This window comes from Bombyx mori, chromosome 4 (genome assembly GCF_030269925.1).
Source record: "Bombyx mori chromosome 4, ASM3026992v2".
Taxonomy (NCBI): Eukaryota; Metazoa; Arthropoda; class Insecta; order Lepidoptera; family Bombycidae; genus Bombyx; species Bombyx mori.
Window position 1 is genome coordinate 16,259,494 of NC_085110.1, and position 15,712 is coordinate 16,275,205.

At 42.7% G+C, this 15,712-nt stretch overlaps 1 protein-coding gene and 1 long non-coding RNA gene across 8 annotated transcripts in view; both read right to left on the reverse strand.

The window, feature by feature from the left end:
- The window catches only part of LOC110386053 (leucine-rich repeat-containing G-protein coupled receptor 5), a 328,609-nt gene that overhangs the window by 97,766 nt on the left and 215,131 nt on the right, over positions 1–15,712 (reverse strand). The gene's annotated exons all lie outside the window — the stretch shown is intronic.
- LOC134198827 (uncharacterized) lies at positions 12,053–13,118 on the reverse strand. Its single transcript, XR_009973046.1, has 2 exons — positions 12,600–13,118; positions 12,053–12,320 (listed from the first exon to the last, which is right to left on the reverse strand). It is a non-coding gene; the product is annotated as an uncharacterized LOC134198827 (long non-coding RNA).

The window sequence follows — 15,712 nt, forward strand, 5'->3', positions numbered from 1 at the left end:
AAACAGAATGAGAATCTATATATCTAAAAATATAAAATGTTGTTATACTGAAATAGCTATTTTATATTGCACTAGTTAGGTAGACGATGTGAAGGCCAACCGAATGATAAATTTATAGCTCATAGACATGATAAATGCTGCTGTACATACATTGTGACATACGACATTAAAGTCTTAATTGTATTTTGAAACGGTACTTCCAACCTTCGAAGTGCTAAGCTATATAATATATCTACGCGGCAGAAGTAAGTAAGATGGTTGCAGCCGCGTACTTACGAAATGCCAAATGCCGTAGCAGCAATTACGCAAATTATAAATTCTGGGCATTCATTTTAACTATACGATGTTATTACTTCATCCCCGACGTTGCTGTGTTTGGTATTTCCTTTAAAAAGTTGATACCTACCTGCTTGCGGACATTTCGATTCAGTCTTATTTTTCCCTACCTATTCTAGTAAGCTCGAGGGGTTATTCTAGATTCACCGAGCTAGTAGGTGAGCTCACGGGGCTCAAACCGGGAGTCTTGCCAACACTGGCCCTAGCGAGAGCAGTGCTTCGCAGAATCTATCACCGGATCGGAAACCCGACCCACTGAGAAGATCCGGCGAGAAACTCAGTGGGCTATGTTTGAGGGTTAATTTACTCGTCGAGCCCTTCGTCGCAAGTGACGAGTTCGGCGAGGACGGTGACCGCTTAACTCTTAGAACACAGACGCTATCCACTATTACTAAGATGGAGCCATTACAAGCAATGTAATGTGCAATCTTATGCATATGTATGGATTGTGCCGTGGTGAAATTAAATTAATTGTGATTACAATACGCTGGTTTGGCTAATGGCCGACCGCCTTATTGACGATGTTGTAAACTGAATTAGCATGTGTGAATAACATTATCATGTTTGCCGCGTTAATGAGATGACTGCATGCATAGCATCTCGTTAGAACTGTAAATGATTAATGTTAGTTTTACGGTACACCATCCGAATAAATTAAAAATGGGCGGCTTTCATGCTGTGTTTTTTTTTAATAGCTAAAGACAGATAACAATTAAAGAAGTCTAGTACTTAAATTAGTTTTTTTTTTTTTCCCTATGCTGATAGCCTTGAGAGGCTATTTCAGCTTCACCCTAACGTTTGTAGGTGAGCTCGCGGGGCTCAACCGGAGAGTTGCTAACACTGACCCTAGCAAGAGCAGTGCTTCGCAGAATCTACCACCGGATCGGAAACGCGACCCACTGAGAAGATCCGGCGAGAAACTCAGTGGGCTGTGTCTGTGGGTTAGTTCGCTCGTCGAGCCCTTCGTCGCAAGCGACGGGTTCGACGAGGACGGTGACCGGTGCTTGTGGTGCCTAAGAGCACCGTTAATGGATCAGGAGGATCCGTAATGACGTGCTTTGGGCGACGTCGACGGTTTACCATTCGGTCTACTGGGTCGGGTATGTAATTTCCAGCGGCTACGATGAGAGGGTTCTCATGTCGTGCCGCCTTCTCAAAATGGCGCAGCGATGCCGACTGTAGATACTTACTAAATGAGTCGAGCTCCAGGTCATCATGGAGATCCACATTCCTAAGGAACCATGGCGCTCCGACGGCTATCCTGCAGAATTGTGATTGAATAACCTGAAGGGATTTCAAGTGGATGCGGGCTGCGTGAGCGAACACTACGCTTGCATACGTCATGACGGGGCGTATACAAGTTTTGTAGAGAGTTACCTTATTGCGGAGGGACAGTTTGCTTCGACTACAAAGCATTGGATAGAGTCGTCCTAGAATAAACGCGGCGCGGTCGCGTACCGTTTTTATATGGGGACGGAATGTCATCCCTCTGTCGAGGGTGACGCCTAGATATTTGACCTTCGAGACCCACGGTATGGGCTGGCCAAAGAGAGTGATGGGACTAACGGCGGAGGTGTTTGCGCGCCTACTACGGAGTGGGATGCTCGAAGTGATGTTCGGAGGGCGACCCCTTTTGAAGAGCACCGCTGCGCTTTTCGTGGGGTTGATGTCAATTCGCCACTTCCGGAACCACTGTCCCATGGTGGCTACTGCGATCTGGAGTCGCCGATGAAGCAGCGACATCTTCCTACACGAGTAGTAGATAGCCGTGTCATCGGCGAAGAGCGCTAGATGGGTCTCCGAAGACCGGGGTATATCATTGATATACAAACTAAATAATAACGGGGAGAGCGCGGAGCCTTGCGGGACTCCGGCAGTCAGTTGACGGGGACGAGAACGAGTTCCCTCTACTCGATATCGAAACGAACGGTTCGACAAGAAGTCTCGTATGATGAGCACAAGTCTGTCTGGCACTCCCATGTTGTACAGTTTGTAAATTAAACCGTTGTGCCAGACTTTGTCGAACGCCTTCGCGATGTCGAAGAAGAGGGCGCCGGTCGGGATTTGTTTACGCCTATTTAGTCCTATCAGGATGTGCTCCGTGAGGCGGTGCACTTGTTGTACGCACGAGTGTTTAGAGCGGAATCCGAACTGTTCGTCTATGAGAATTTTGTTCGCGGTAACAAAATCCCAGAGGCGTTTCCTAAGGAGCCGTTCGTAAATTTTTCCTATCGTCGGGAGGACCTAAATTAGTACGAAAATAACATAGTGGGATGCGTATTCGTAAAACAACGTAACTCATGTTTTCATCTAATTGAAAGATCAAAAAATATATTCGCTCTGATCCAAGTTTCTTTGTTCTTTGGTATATATATTTGATTTACGAGAGAAACAAATGAAAATTATAAGAAAAATAATATGACGATATTATAATAGTGAAAGTTTGTTTGTATTGTCTTTTTACCTACAACAACGGATGATCGTGATAGCTTTTAAAGTTTATGGCCCATTTAATGTAGCACAGAGTAGCATTGGTTAATTAGCATATACATATTAAGAGCAGAGGAATACGTGTATTATTTTAGTGAAATATTAGAAATAATAATATGAAAAAAATCCTAATAATATTTTGGAATTATATTATAATATACTCATGGCTCGTTCTCGTTCGCGTTAACGGGTTGTTTTCATTTTAATGTGTACTAGAGGTCCCGCAGTAGTCGAAATTCGACTATAATTAATTGGAATTGTAAGTTTGTACACTGTTATGATTGTATTTTATACTTCTAATCACAAATTTCGCCAAGGCTACTCTATAAAAAAATATTAATAAAGACAAACAATATTTAATCTATTCTCAATTTGACCACAGACGTCAAGAACAAAAGTTTGACAATAAATAGTATGCATGCGTGTGTGCGTCAAATACATGGTATGTAGTGTGTGTAATGTTTTCTTTATTGATTTAATGTATCTTTTATGCATTATTTAAAAAATATATTAGCATTGTGCACTTCTTCTCTATATTCTCTATAAGTGTGGAAAATTTCATACTCCTCCGTCCGCGCAATTTTCGTAAAAAGGGATACAAAGTTTTTGCTTCACGTATTAATATATAGATTTTCATAACTCTTATGTGTTGTTCACTTGTTCGACGAAATTTTATATTATACGAATTCGTTGAGTATGTGAGGTTAAAGGCGTTTGTCATGATTTTTTCCTTGTATAGGATTTCAATGTGCTCAGCCGGGATCAGTGACTATTCTAGAAGAACTAGCTGACCCGGCAAACATTGTTTTGCCATATATAAGATTTCTAGGGAATTTCTAGTGTAGAAGAAAAAACTAACTTATTGTAAGTGTGTAAGGATGTGGTAAATGAGTGAAAGAGGTATGTAGTGCTGTGAACGATGAGGGAATATATAATAAAAATAACAAAACCTCATTCAACCACATAATACCTCATTATAACAAAAAAAAAAGTCCAAATAAAAAAAAATGTTAGGGGTGGACAACCCTCTGACCTGTAGGTGGCGGCCTCCCCCCGGTGAAGGTCAAGGGGCGACCTGAGGGGGTGAGGCCGCGCGGCGCGCTACCAGCACTCTAGCGCGCTGCCGTGGAGTGATTAGAGCGACCGGTCGACGGTGTATCGCGTCCCGACCCGGCAGGCTGGTTCTGGTCCAGCGGGGTATTCCGGGACACCAGCGGCACCGTCTGGGCGGCCCGACGGGCTGCCGTACCGAGACGGCCGACGTTTCAGAGCCTTCGATTCGCCTCGAAGGCTCCGTCGGCTGGGCGTCCTTGGGGTGAGCCGCGCCGTCTGGTTGTAGTGTTGACCGCGGTAGCCCCCCTACCTCATCCGGGTTCTGACCTCGGAGGGGATCGGACGTCGGGTGTAAGAGTGCAGAGGAGTCGTTTAGTGGGTGGGCTCTAAAATCCTTGGGCCCGCGGTCTGCTCACAACACCATGCAGATCGTTGAGTCTCACATACCCCGCGCGCCCCTTTTGCGCGGGGACCTCGTAGGAGGTTCGGCCCTCTACCCGAAAAAAAAAAAAAAAAAAAAAATGGACAACCCTCTGACTCGGCGGTCCGTGCTGGAGGCGTGGTCTCGCCGCTTGGCGGACCCGTCGGCCGGCCTCCGAACCGTCGAGGCGGTCCGCCCGGTTCTCACGGACTGGGTGGGCCGCGACCGCGGATGCCTCACCTTCCGGCTAACGCAGATGCTTACCGGCCATGGTTGTTTCGGCCGGTACCTGCACAAGATAGCCGGAAGGGAACCGACGGCGCAGTGCCACCACTGCGCTGACCGCGACGAGGATGACACAGCGGAACACACGCTGGCGCGTTGCTCTGGATTCGACGAGCAACGCGCCGCCCTCGTCGCGGTCATTGGAGAGGACCTCTCGCTGCCGCGCGTCGTGGCTACGATGCTCGGCAGCGACGCGTCCTGGAAGGCGATGCTCGACTTCTGCGAGTCCACCATCTCGCAGAAGGAGGCGGCGGAGCGAGAGAGGGAGAGCTCTTCCCTTTCCGCACCGATCCGTCGCCGTCGAGCCGGGGGCCGGAGGCGGGAATACGCCCGTACGTCCCGGCCCCTGTAGGTGGCGGCCTCCCCCCGGTGAAGGTCAAGGGGCGACCTGAGGGGGTGAGGCCGCGCGGCGCGCTACCAGCACTCTAGCGCGCTGCCGTGGAGTGAATAGAGCGACCGGTCGACGGTGTATCGCGTCCCGACCCGGCAGGCTGGTTCTGGTCCAGCGGGGTATTCCGGGACACCAGCGGCACCGTCTGGGCGGCCCGACGGGCTGCCGTACCGAGACGGCCGACGTTTCAGAGCCTTCGATTCGCCTCGAAGGCTCCGTCGGCTGGGCGTCCTTGGGGTGAGCCGCGCCGTCTGGTTGTAGTGTTGACCGCGGTAGCCCCCCTACCTCATCCGGGTTCTGACCTCGGAGGGGATCGGACGTCGGGTGTAAGAGTGCAGAGGAGTCGTTTAGTGGGTGGGCTCTAAAATCCTTGGGCCCGCGGTCTGCTCACAACACCATGCAGATCGTTGAGTCTCACATACCCCGCGCGCCCCATTTGCGCGGGGACCTCGTAGGAGGTTCGGCCCTCTACCCGAAAAAAAAAAAAAAAATGGACAACCCTCTGAGGGGGTGAGGCCGCGCGGCGCGCTACCAGCACTCTAGCGCGCTGCCGTGGAATGATTAGAGCGACCGGTCGACGGTGTATCGCGTCCCGACCCGGCAGGCTGGTTCTGGTCCAGCGGGGTATTCCGGGACACCAGCGGCACCGTCTGGGCGGCCCGACGGGCTGCCGTACCGAGACGGCCGACGTTTCAGAGCCTTCGATTCGCCTCGAAGGCTCCGTCGGCTGGGCGTCCTTGGGGTGAGCCGCGCCGTCTGGTTGTAGTGTTGACCGCGGTAGCTCCCCTACCTCATCCGGGTTCTGACCTCGGAGGGGATCGGACGTCGGGTGTAAGAGTGCAGGGGAGTCGTTTAGTGGGTGGGTCCTAAAATCCTTGGGCCCGCGGTCTGCTCACAACACCATGCAGATCGTTGAGTCTCACATACCCCGCGCGCCCCTTTTGCGCGGGGACCTCGTAGGAGGTTCGGCCCTCTACCCGAAAAAAAAAAAAAAAAAAAAGGGCTGGACAACCCTAATCACTTAGGGGTATGAAAAATATATAGTAGCCGATTCTCAAGCTTACTGAATATGCATAAAAAATTTCATGAGAATCGGTCAAGCGGCTTCGGAGGAGTATGGGAACGAACATTGTGACACGAGAATTTTATATATTAGATAATAATATTCAAGGTTCGCTGCCGATGTGCTCACAGTTGCAAAAATTGTGTCGTCTGAATTTTTGAGAAGAATTCGGTTCTCTTTCTTATTGGACTTTACATTCAATAGTAGTGTACATAATAATATTTCTTTCCAACCTAATCGCGGTGTTCATCTCAACTCCTTTGTTCTTATATGGAATCTGGAGATTTGTCTTCTGTGTTATTTTTATTTATTTTCTCCTTTAATTTTTTGTTTTCAAATAAAATCCTCTCCATACTTTCGTGAGCACGACTCATATCCTTCTTCAAAGGCGTTTTGACAAGTGTCCACAACAACAGGCGTCAGATTGGCTGTGCGCGTGTTGAAGCTAGTAAAAGAATATCAGAAGCTTTTCCAAATTCACCGTGTTACACACAATAACAGTTACGAGGAAAACTAAAGCGACACTCTACTCTGAGAGGACACTACAGCTCTCGGCGACACAGAAACGGGCAGTTAATAACGGTGTCACGGACACTACGAGACCGAGTGTCACGAAAAACTGCTCCACGCAGGTGTCGGCTATAAATAACGACACCTCTGGCTTGTAAAAATGCGGCGTCCGAGACACAGCGGGTTCATTATGTGAATTTCAGACAAAACTTAACTTTTTTTTTCGGGTTTAGTCTAATTTTTTGTTTCGTGAGATTAGATTAGTAAATAGAAGTTTTTATGTTGAAATTATTAAATTGTAACATTAAGGTCATAATTGAGTAGATTTTAGTCCTTTTGTTGGTATGAAATTGTAACAGAAGTGTGTATTGCAAATATCTATATATTAATACCTGAAGCAAAAACTTTGTATCCCTTTTTACGAAAATTGCGGGGACGGAGGAGTATGAAATTTTCCACACTTATAGAGAATATAGAGAAGAAGTGTACAATGCTAATATTTTTGAAAAATAATACATAAAAGAAACATTAAATCAATAAAGAAAACATTACACACACTACATACCATGTATTTGACGCACACACGCATGCATACTACTTATTGTCAAACTTTTGTTCTTGACGTCTGTGGTCAAATTGAGAATAGATTAAATATTGTTTGTATTGGCGAAATTGTGATTATAGAAAGAAGTATAAAATACATTCATATTATAATAGTGTACAAACTTACAATTCCAATTAATTATAGTCGAATTTCGACTACTGCAGTACCTCTAGTTATTATTATTATAAAAGAAATTCGGTTTGCTTCTAATTTACTGATTATTGACATAGAAATGTCTGTCTGCCTAATAGTTTCTTCGCAATTCATTCCTATATTAGGTAAAAGATTATGAATTGATTTTGATATACTTTTAGCACTTTAAAGCTTCGAATATATCGGATGGCTATGATAGTTAAATAAATTTTTATTCGACATAAAATATCATCTGCTATGCAAAGTGAACTCCTATTTAAGTCGTTGTGGTCTAAGGAATAGAGTCTGGTATCTACTTAACACTCGATGTAGCATGAGCTCATTGATCCACATGGTAACTGTTTAATAACAGATGAACCGTAAATTTCTCTCCTCCTTAATATTTTTTAATATTAATCTTTCAGGCTGTTACCAGTATTTTTCGACGTCAAAAGAGAAAAAAAATCTACAATATGATCTAAGGCACTCTACTGACTATATGTTATATATCAAAACCGGATGTACGCCTGTACGTTGTCGAGGCATTCACTTGGGACTTCGCGAGCGGCCATCTTAAAAATAAATATGGGATGTAGGCGAGAACGTGACTCGAAAATATGTATGTGGGTTCCGTATAATAATATGAGTCGGTTAAATTATGCGAACGATTAATTAGTTGTATTTAACTTCACTGCTGGACCAGAAGAGTGATGCCCAGATAAGATATTGAAATTTGAAACTATAAGTTGAATTGGACGAAGCGGTCAGAGACGAAGGGAGAGGCCCAAGTAACGATATGATATCATAGCTGCTGAGGGCATCCGCTAGATGTCTAGAGTTCAATCTATGCAAACACTTGAAGTAATTTAAAACAAGCATATATGTTACTGAAAAGGGGCTTATACTCATGAACTTCTAATTTGTGTAAATTAAGATGAGGTTATATTTATAATGATTTAAGTAATTTTATGTCAGTCTAAATAACGTAAGTATTTATAGGATTGAGTGTAAGAAACAATTGATTATTTATTATTATTATTATTATTATTATTAGAGTTCTACTGTACGTTCGTAATAACGAAGTAAATACTATATCGCTGTCTTCACTCTACTTCATACAGAAGCTCAGTCGTAAAGCTTTAGGTTAAATTACATTACAACATAGATACAGATAGTATCGAAAATGGACAAGAACTGAGTTGGAAACTTCGCCAACTATATCTTTTTATTTGTTATTTATATACATATAACAAGGTAAATTCGGCTATCCACCTTGAGATATGAGGTTCAAGTATCTAATGGATTGTAAATCGTTGTCTCCCAACAATAGGCAGGATGAAAATATCCACCTATGCAGGCCAACAATAGGCTCTAAGTCCAGTAAATGCCGGTTGGCGACTACATTACGCGGGAATAGTACTCAGAGAATCCTATTGGTCATATTCAGGTGAATCCGTCAGATATCTTCGATGAAAGGAGACTGAAGCAAAACGAACCCAAAAAAAACCTCGAGCTCAACCGAACGTAACGGAAAAGGACGGTTACATAGTTTCCGGTCGACGATTTACTACACTGAATTATGACTCCACTACAGGAGTAGGCTGTGTACCGTTTTATTATTTATGATATTTTTACGTACCTTAACGTTTTCGGATGTGGCCTTTTTCTTGTGAAGATATCTTTAGATAGTGTATGCAAGAGCTACGATTTATTGGAAGGATTTTTTTAAGGCGGCTTTCGAAATCAATAAAAAGTTGATAGTGGTCGTCACGTAACGAAATAACGTAACGTAAAACGTAGCCTTTTTCACTCAAACTTCAAAAAAATAGATATGATAAAATGACCGTGTAAAGACTAAACTTCGATAAACTATGTACTGTAACGTTGTATTCTATAAATCATGATCTTATGGCGCGAATGGCGCTTTTTAACTTCCCAATGGAATTTTTCTTTGACATTTGTGATAAAGCTACACCAATCGAAGACAATAAGCAGACATTAAATCATTTTCGACGGGGTTCCACAGCACTTTTTATGACCTAAGTTAGACTAACTAACTAACTTAGACTTCCTCCCTGTTTATTTGGTACCAGAGTCCAGACGGCCCATATCCTTAGTGCTAAACTTTTACAACCTCTATAATCACTTATAGCCTCAATTGGCTTGGTATGTCGGATGTGCTACAGATACCCAGAACGGCTGTAGGAAGAAGCCAGCGTCACTTTCCCCTATGACATGATACCAAAAGTCATTAGGACCTTCCAAAAAGGTTTATTAATCAATCTCATATTAGCTGACTAATCGTGCAAAATACTTATAATGATATCTTAAGCTTTAAGGTATCGATTGGGAGAGGTCTACATCCAGAAGTGAATGACTGTGGGCTGATGATGATGAGGATGAAGATGATGATGAAGCGTGAATCCGAACTACTGGTGCTGTCAGGTGTAGATGTACGCAGAATGATCACAGACTACGAGTCTCTACTAAATTAAATGCATGCCAGCTTCTTACATAGTTATATATAATATAGTTAGTTCATTTATGTATGTATAATAATCATATGCAAAATGTTTTACGGAATCCAAAAAGTAGAAAAAATCTTCTAAGAAATCCCAAGCTGGATGAGAAATCACAAAATACCTTAAGAAGCAATCACGCATCAAACGAACAAAAAGACAAGCGGCCAGCTCTTTCTCTTTGGACACGTTGTGGTTCCCTCTCTCATCTCTCGTTCGCTCTTAGGAATACTGCGATGTTCAAGAGCAAGACAAACGCAACTATAGATTCGCCCCTTTGTTCTCGGTACATTAAACACGGGATGAAAGCATCAAATAATCGCTGCAGGCACAAAGAAGAGTCGAGATTAAGATTGAACGTCGACACGAACCCAACGGTACAGACAGCATTCGATTTTCGTGGCCTTAAAATGTGCATTTGACTATGAATTAGCTTAGTTGTAAAATAGGTAAATTTAAAATCAAATATCTGAAGGCGACCGTTAGATACACTGGATTTGTATTCTTTAATGCTGGTTTGATGAAGTTGTGACGTGTCTGGTAGCATAAGGACCTAGAGATTTTTTTACCCAACTAGAGCAAGAAAAATGGTCATAGAATGTTAATAATAACACGTGGGTAATATCACTCTTACAGAGCTGGTATTTCCCTCAGTGATCATGGACCTCGACTTCCTAATTAGTAATTTTACAGTTCCTATCTTAGGTACATATAACGCTATTAAGCAGGCCGAATGCAGGCAACATTGGAGGAAGCTGGTGCAAAAACTGGACCAAGGTGGTCACGACCCTCAGTAATGAGGAAACGACAAAGAAGAAGAAAAAGAAAGAATCTTAGGTACTGGTGGAATGGCATTTCTGAGGTACGTGTTTCTGTGTATACATCCACCTTATCTTGAAGGAATCACATTCTTTGGCTTTCATTTAAAATCAAGATTACCAATTTAACATCATAGTATGATTAGTTCAGGGTATTACATCAGTATAGAGAAACGTTTTACTTTCCTCAAATGGATCGTATCTGTTTATTGGCTGTTCAACTTAATGTTTCAGACAGACGTAATAAGCTGGAGCTAAAATCTTCGTTTTGGTCCTGAGAACAATAGACAGTCGAACACTTGTACACCAGTAATCTCTTCTTTGCGAGCTAATCCAGTTTAGGAGAGTTAATTCCTGTTCGAACTGGTTTGATGCGGTCCAAAGCAGATTTATAATATTGATGAGAATCACGAACTTAGTAATAGTTTTTAGCTTTTTTACCGACGAAGATAGACAGTAACGCCTGATGGAGTGTGGCCCCCTGCGATCTTGGATATCATAAAAGCCATTGGCAAAATAAAGCCGCTAAATACTGCAGCTGTCTTCTTACGTGTAAGTATATGAAATATAGTAATTTTAAACGCAGTTTTTTATACTGTCGAAGAAAATTTACGGAAAGTTTAGGAACAAGAGTAGAAATCATCATGGTTTTTTCCCCTAACTAAGCTGATAGCTTTGAGAGGCTATGTCAGCGTAACCCTAAAGTGAAGGTGAGCTCTCGGGGTTCAAAGCTAGAGGCGTTACTAACACTAGAACTAGCAAGAGCAGTGCTTCGCAGAATCTTCCTCCGGATCGAAAACGCGACCAACTGAGAAGATCCGGCGAGAAACTCAGTGGGCTGTGTCTATGGATTAGTGTACGTCAAACCATTCGCCGCAAGCGACGCGACGGGTCTGACGAGAACAGTGACCGGTGCTGATTTATGAATCCCGCAGATAGGTACTATTTGCCTGATGATTTAAGTACACATTTAACAAATCAGAACCGCAAAAATTATACATTTTGCGTATTTAGTAGTGGTAAGGTGCCTTATGAAGCCGCGCTCGAATGATTCCACCACCCTGCCTATTTCTGTCGTGAAGCAATAATGCGTTTTGGTTTGATGGGTGGGGTAGCCGTTGCACTGTAAAACTGAGGCTTAGAACTCAAGTTTCAAGGGTAGCGGCATTTACGTTTGCTGATGTCTATGGTGTCCGGTTATCGCTTAACACCAGGTAGGTCGTGAGCTCGTCCACTCAACTAAGCAACAACAAAAAAAGTACAAGTTTGTGCAACTTCTATGTCAAAAATAAATAATTTAGTTTTGGAGTATTTTCCACTTTACTTCTTAACAACAATTTTTTCATAAAATTAAAAACAGATAGGTACTAAATTTTTTACGAACGCCAACATTTAGATGAAAACAAAATAAAAAATGAAAACAACCAAAATTCCATTTTCAAAATTATTTTCAATTGAGTGGAAAGAACCGAACATAGAATTTGAATAACAGAACGAAACGGTAACATTCCCAGAACGTCCAATTGAATAATCAATCAGTTGGAATGCAAATGTTGGCGGCACGCGTTAGTTTGTGCCGTTTTTGGGCCTACCCTTAATTGGTACTCTGGATACATTCGGGTCAGTGTCAGCCGTCTCTAGCTAAATTCGTTGAGATGCTGCCTTGTTTTTCTTTTCCCGTTTGATTGTTTAACTTACCTGTAACAAATGAAAATGCAAAAGTCAGTAAAAAAAAGCTTATACTGTATACAAGTACAATGAGTTTTGATAATAAATGAGGTAAATAGAAACCTCGCCTTCGGCTGTTTGTAGAAATATTACCATCGTAATTAATAAGGAAGTGTCACGCGACACCACACGATTGTCTTCGCATAGCAGGGTATAAAGGTCATCTAAATCCATTTCGGTATTACAGCCTCAGGCCGACAACGGACGCCATAATATTATTCTCTGGACGCATGTTCGGGCTATACATACCCTCACTATCCTTACCCTACATCACATAAATATTTCATGAGACGACCGCCAGAGGACACGGCGCGGTGTTGATTGAAAAAAGCCTTCTGCAATATTACTCTTCACTGATTGAGAGCGTTCGCATCGGCGCTCTTACGTCATTTCGATGCGCTTGACGGACATTCGATTTTTGAAATTCCGGAATAGTCTAGAATATTTTTTTTGGTTAATGTCGATTATTGTTTCTGTGTAGTCAAATTATAGTATGTTGTAGCTTATTTTTATTTTTAATTATAGTATAATATTTTGTTATTTGCGTTTCATAAGGTATGTTTTATTAACAATAAAGACCTTCTTTGTGTGACAAATTTTTATTTAGATTTAAAGGAACCATCGTTGAGATTCGTTTCTAAGATAATAAATCTATAGGATTCAATATCCGTTCTTTTAATTCTTCTAATTATGTTCACGACTATGTAGCGAGAGTCGAAGAACAAAAGGTTTTTTGTCTACCTATTCGCTGGTAGCCTATGAGGCTATTCCAGCTACACCCTGAAGGGTAGATGAGTTCATGGGCTCAACCTGAGAAAATTTGAACACTAGCTTTAGCAAAAGCAGTGCTTCGTTTTTTTATTGCTTAGATGGGTGGACGAGCTCACAGACCACCTGGTATTAAGTGGTTACCGGAGCCCATAGACATCCACAACGTAAATGCGCCACCCATCTTGAGATATAAGTTCTAAGGTCTCAAGTATAGTTACAACGGCTGCCCCACCCTTCAAACTGAAACGCATAACTGCTTCACGGCAGAAATAGGCAGAGTGGTGGTGCCCACCCGCGTGGACTCACAAGAGGTCCGATCTCGTAGTAATTCGTCAAATCTACCACCGGATCGGAATCGCAGGCTGTATCTTTAGTTTCTATTGAAGCTTGAAACTGTCTTTTGTTTTGTCTTCTTACACGGTAATATTCCAATAAAATTTGATTAAGTTAATAGCTTTACGGTAGGCTGTCTGTCGCCTATTAGATTAACGATACGCTGCCTGTCCAAAATCAACCTTATGACAGACCTGGATTATGGGTGTCGTAATGATATGAAAAGATACCCATTGGGTTACTGCTACTGCCGCTATCAGAAAATTTGGTTGCAGTAACTAAGACGTTATTGTTATTATTTTGAGGTATATTACTCGCTGATGCAATAGTTAGCGCCACTGATTGTTATGCCAAGGGTCGCGGGTTCGATTCCCACATTGGGCAAACATTCGTGTGATGAACACGTTTCTTTGCTCTTTATCTGGGTTATCTTTATCTGTATTTGTATTATATATATTTAAAAGTATATAAATATGTATATCAGTCTCTGGTATTTAATAAATGTGTATCTCCATGATGACTTGGAGCTTGACTCAATCAGAAAGTATATACAGTCGGCATCATTGCGCTACTTTGAGAAGGCGGCGCGACATGAGAATCCTCTTCTCGTGGCCGCTGGAAACTAAATACCCGACTCTGTAAACCGAATGGTAAACAGTCGACGTCACCCTAAACACGTCATTACGGATCCTCCCGATCCATTAACGGTGCTTTTAGGTACCTCAAGCACCGGTTATCGTCCTCGCCGAACCCGTCGCTTGCGATGAAAGGGTCGACGAGTAAATTAACCCATAGACACAGTCCACTGAGTTTCTCGCCGGATCTTCTCAGTTGGTCGCGTTTCCGATCCGGTGGTAGATTCGGCGAAGCACTGCTCCGCACTGCAACACTGGTTTGAGCCCCGAGAGCTCACTTACAAACTAGGATAAAGCTGAAATAGCCTCTCAAGGCTATCAGCATAGGTAGAAAAAAAAACTGGTAAGCATAACACAGGCAATCCTAATTTGGGATAAGATGACCGTGCCTGATTTGTTCCCAGTTATTTATTGCACAGTAGAACTAAATCTCTATCAGCTAACTAATATTTGACAATATTTTACGTCTAATCTTCATTAAAACGATACATTTTAGCAATTTGCTTCTCTTAAAACGGCGAGCTAAGTTCTTTTGTTCCAAAACTGACATTCAAGCCTTGAATGAGCTTAAACTGACTCGCTCCTTTTCATTTAGATCGAAATAGAATCTCTCGCGGAAGTCGAAACAAATTATCTACAGCAGACAGACGCTAGTTTCTTTGAATTCCGTGAAATTTTGTAAATTCATTCCAACTAATGAGACGACTTTTTTTTTAATGTATCATGCGTGGCAACGATTGATCTTAGTATGTAATCTCGGCCATTATTGTTTGACGTCTGCTGCGAAAGTCACGGAGGTGTGGTGATTAATATAGTAATAATAATATATAGTTAGTACTAAGTATAGTGTAGAGTAGGCATATAACACTAAATAGTGCTGAACCATAGCCGAGAAGGTTAGATTAAAGAAACATTAATTCAAAAAATAATAATAATTAACAAACATTCATTCTTGCCTGGAGATTAGAAGAGAAGATTGCATCGAGTGATCAATACTTCAAGCTAGACACGACCTTCAGAAGAGACCGTCTCAGAAGAAGACGAATTCTTTCCTAATTACGACCAGGTATGGGGGTGCAGTGCCCCTGACTACTGAGCTCAGAGTCGTAGGCCATCGATTCCTATATTGAGCAAAGATTCGCGTGACGATTAGCTTTGTTTCCTTTTTGTCTGGATACCCTTATAGGATCCATTTCCACCCATTCCCATCCATTCCCACTTACAGGATCCAACCTTATAGGATTCCGCGATGGGACGTCGCAAAGCCGCCGTCGCGTCGCCCAAAACATGTCTTTTCGGATCCTACAGATTCACTCTTGGTGCTTTTAGGACCCTCAAGCACCGATCACTGTCCTCGTCGAACTCATTGATTACGACAAATAGTTCCACGAGCGAAATAACCCGTAGACACAGCCCACTGAGTTTTTCGTCGGATCTTCTCAGTGGGTCGCGATTCCAATCCGGTGGTAGATTCTGCGAAGCACTGCTCTTGCTAGGGCTAGTGTTAGCAAATTCTCTCAGGGTGAGCCCGTGAGCTCACCTATCCGACCAGACGTAGCTGAAATAGCCTCTTAGGCTACCAGCGAGAAAGTAGGAAAAAATCTGGATATTTTAATATACTGT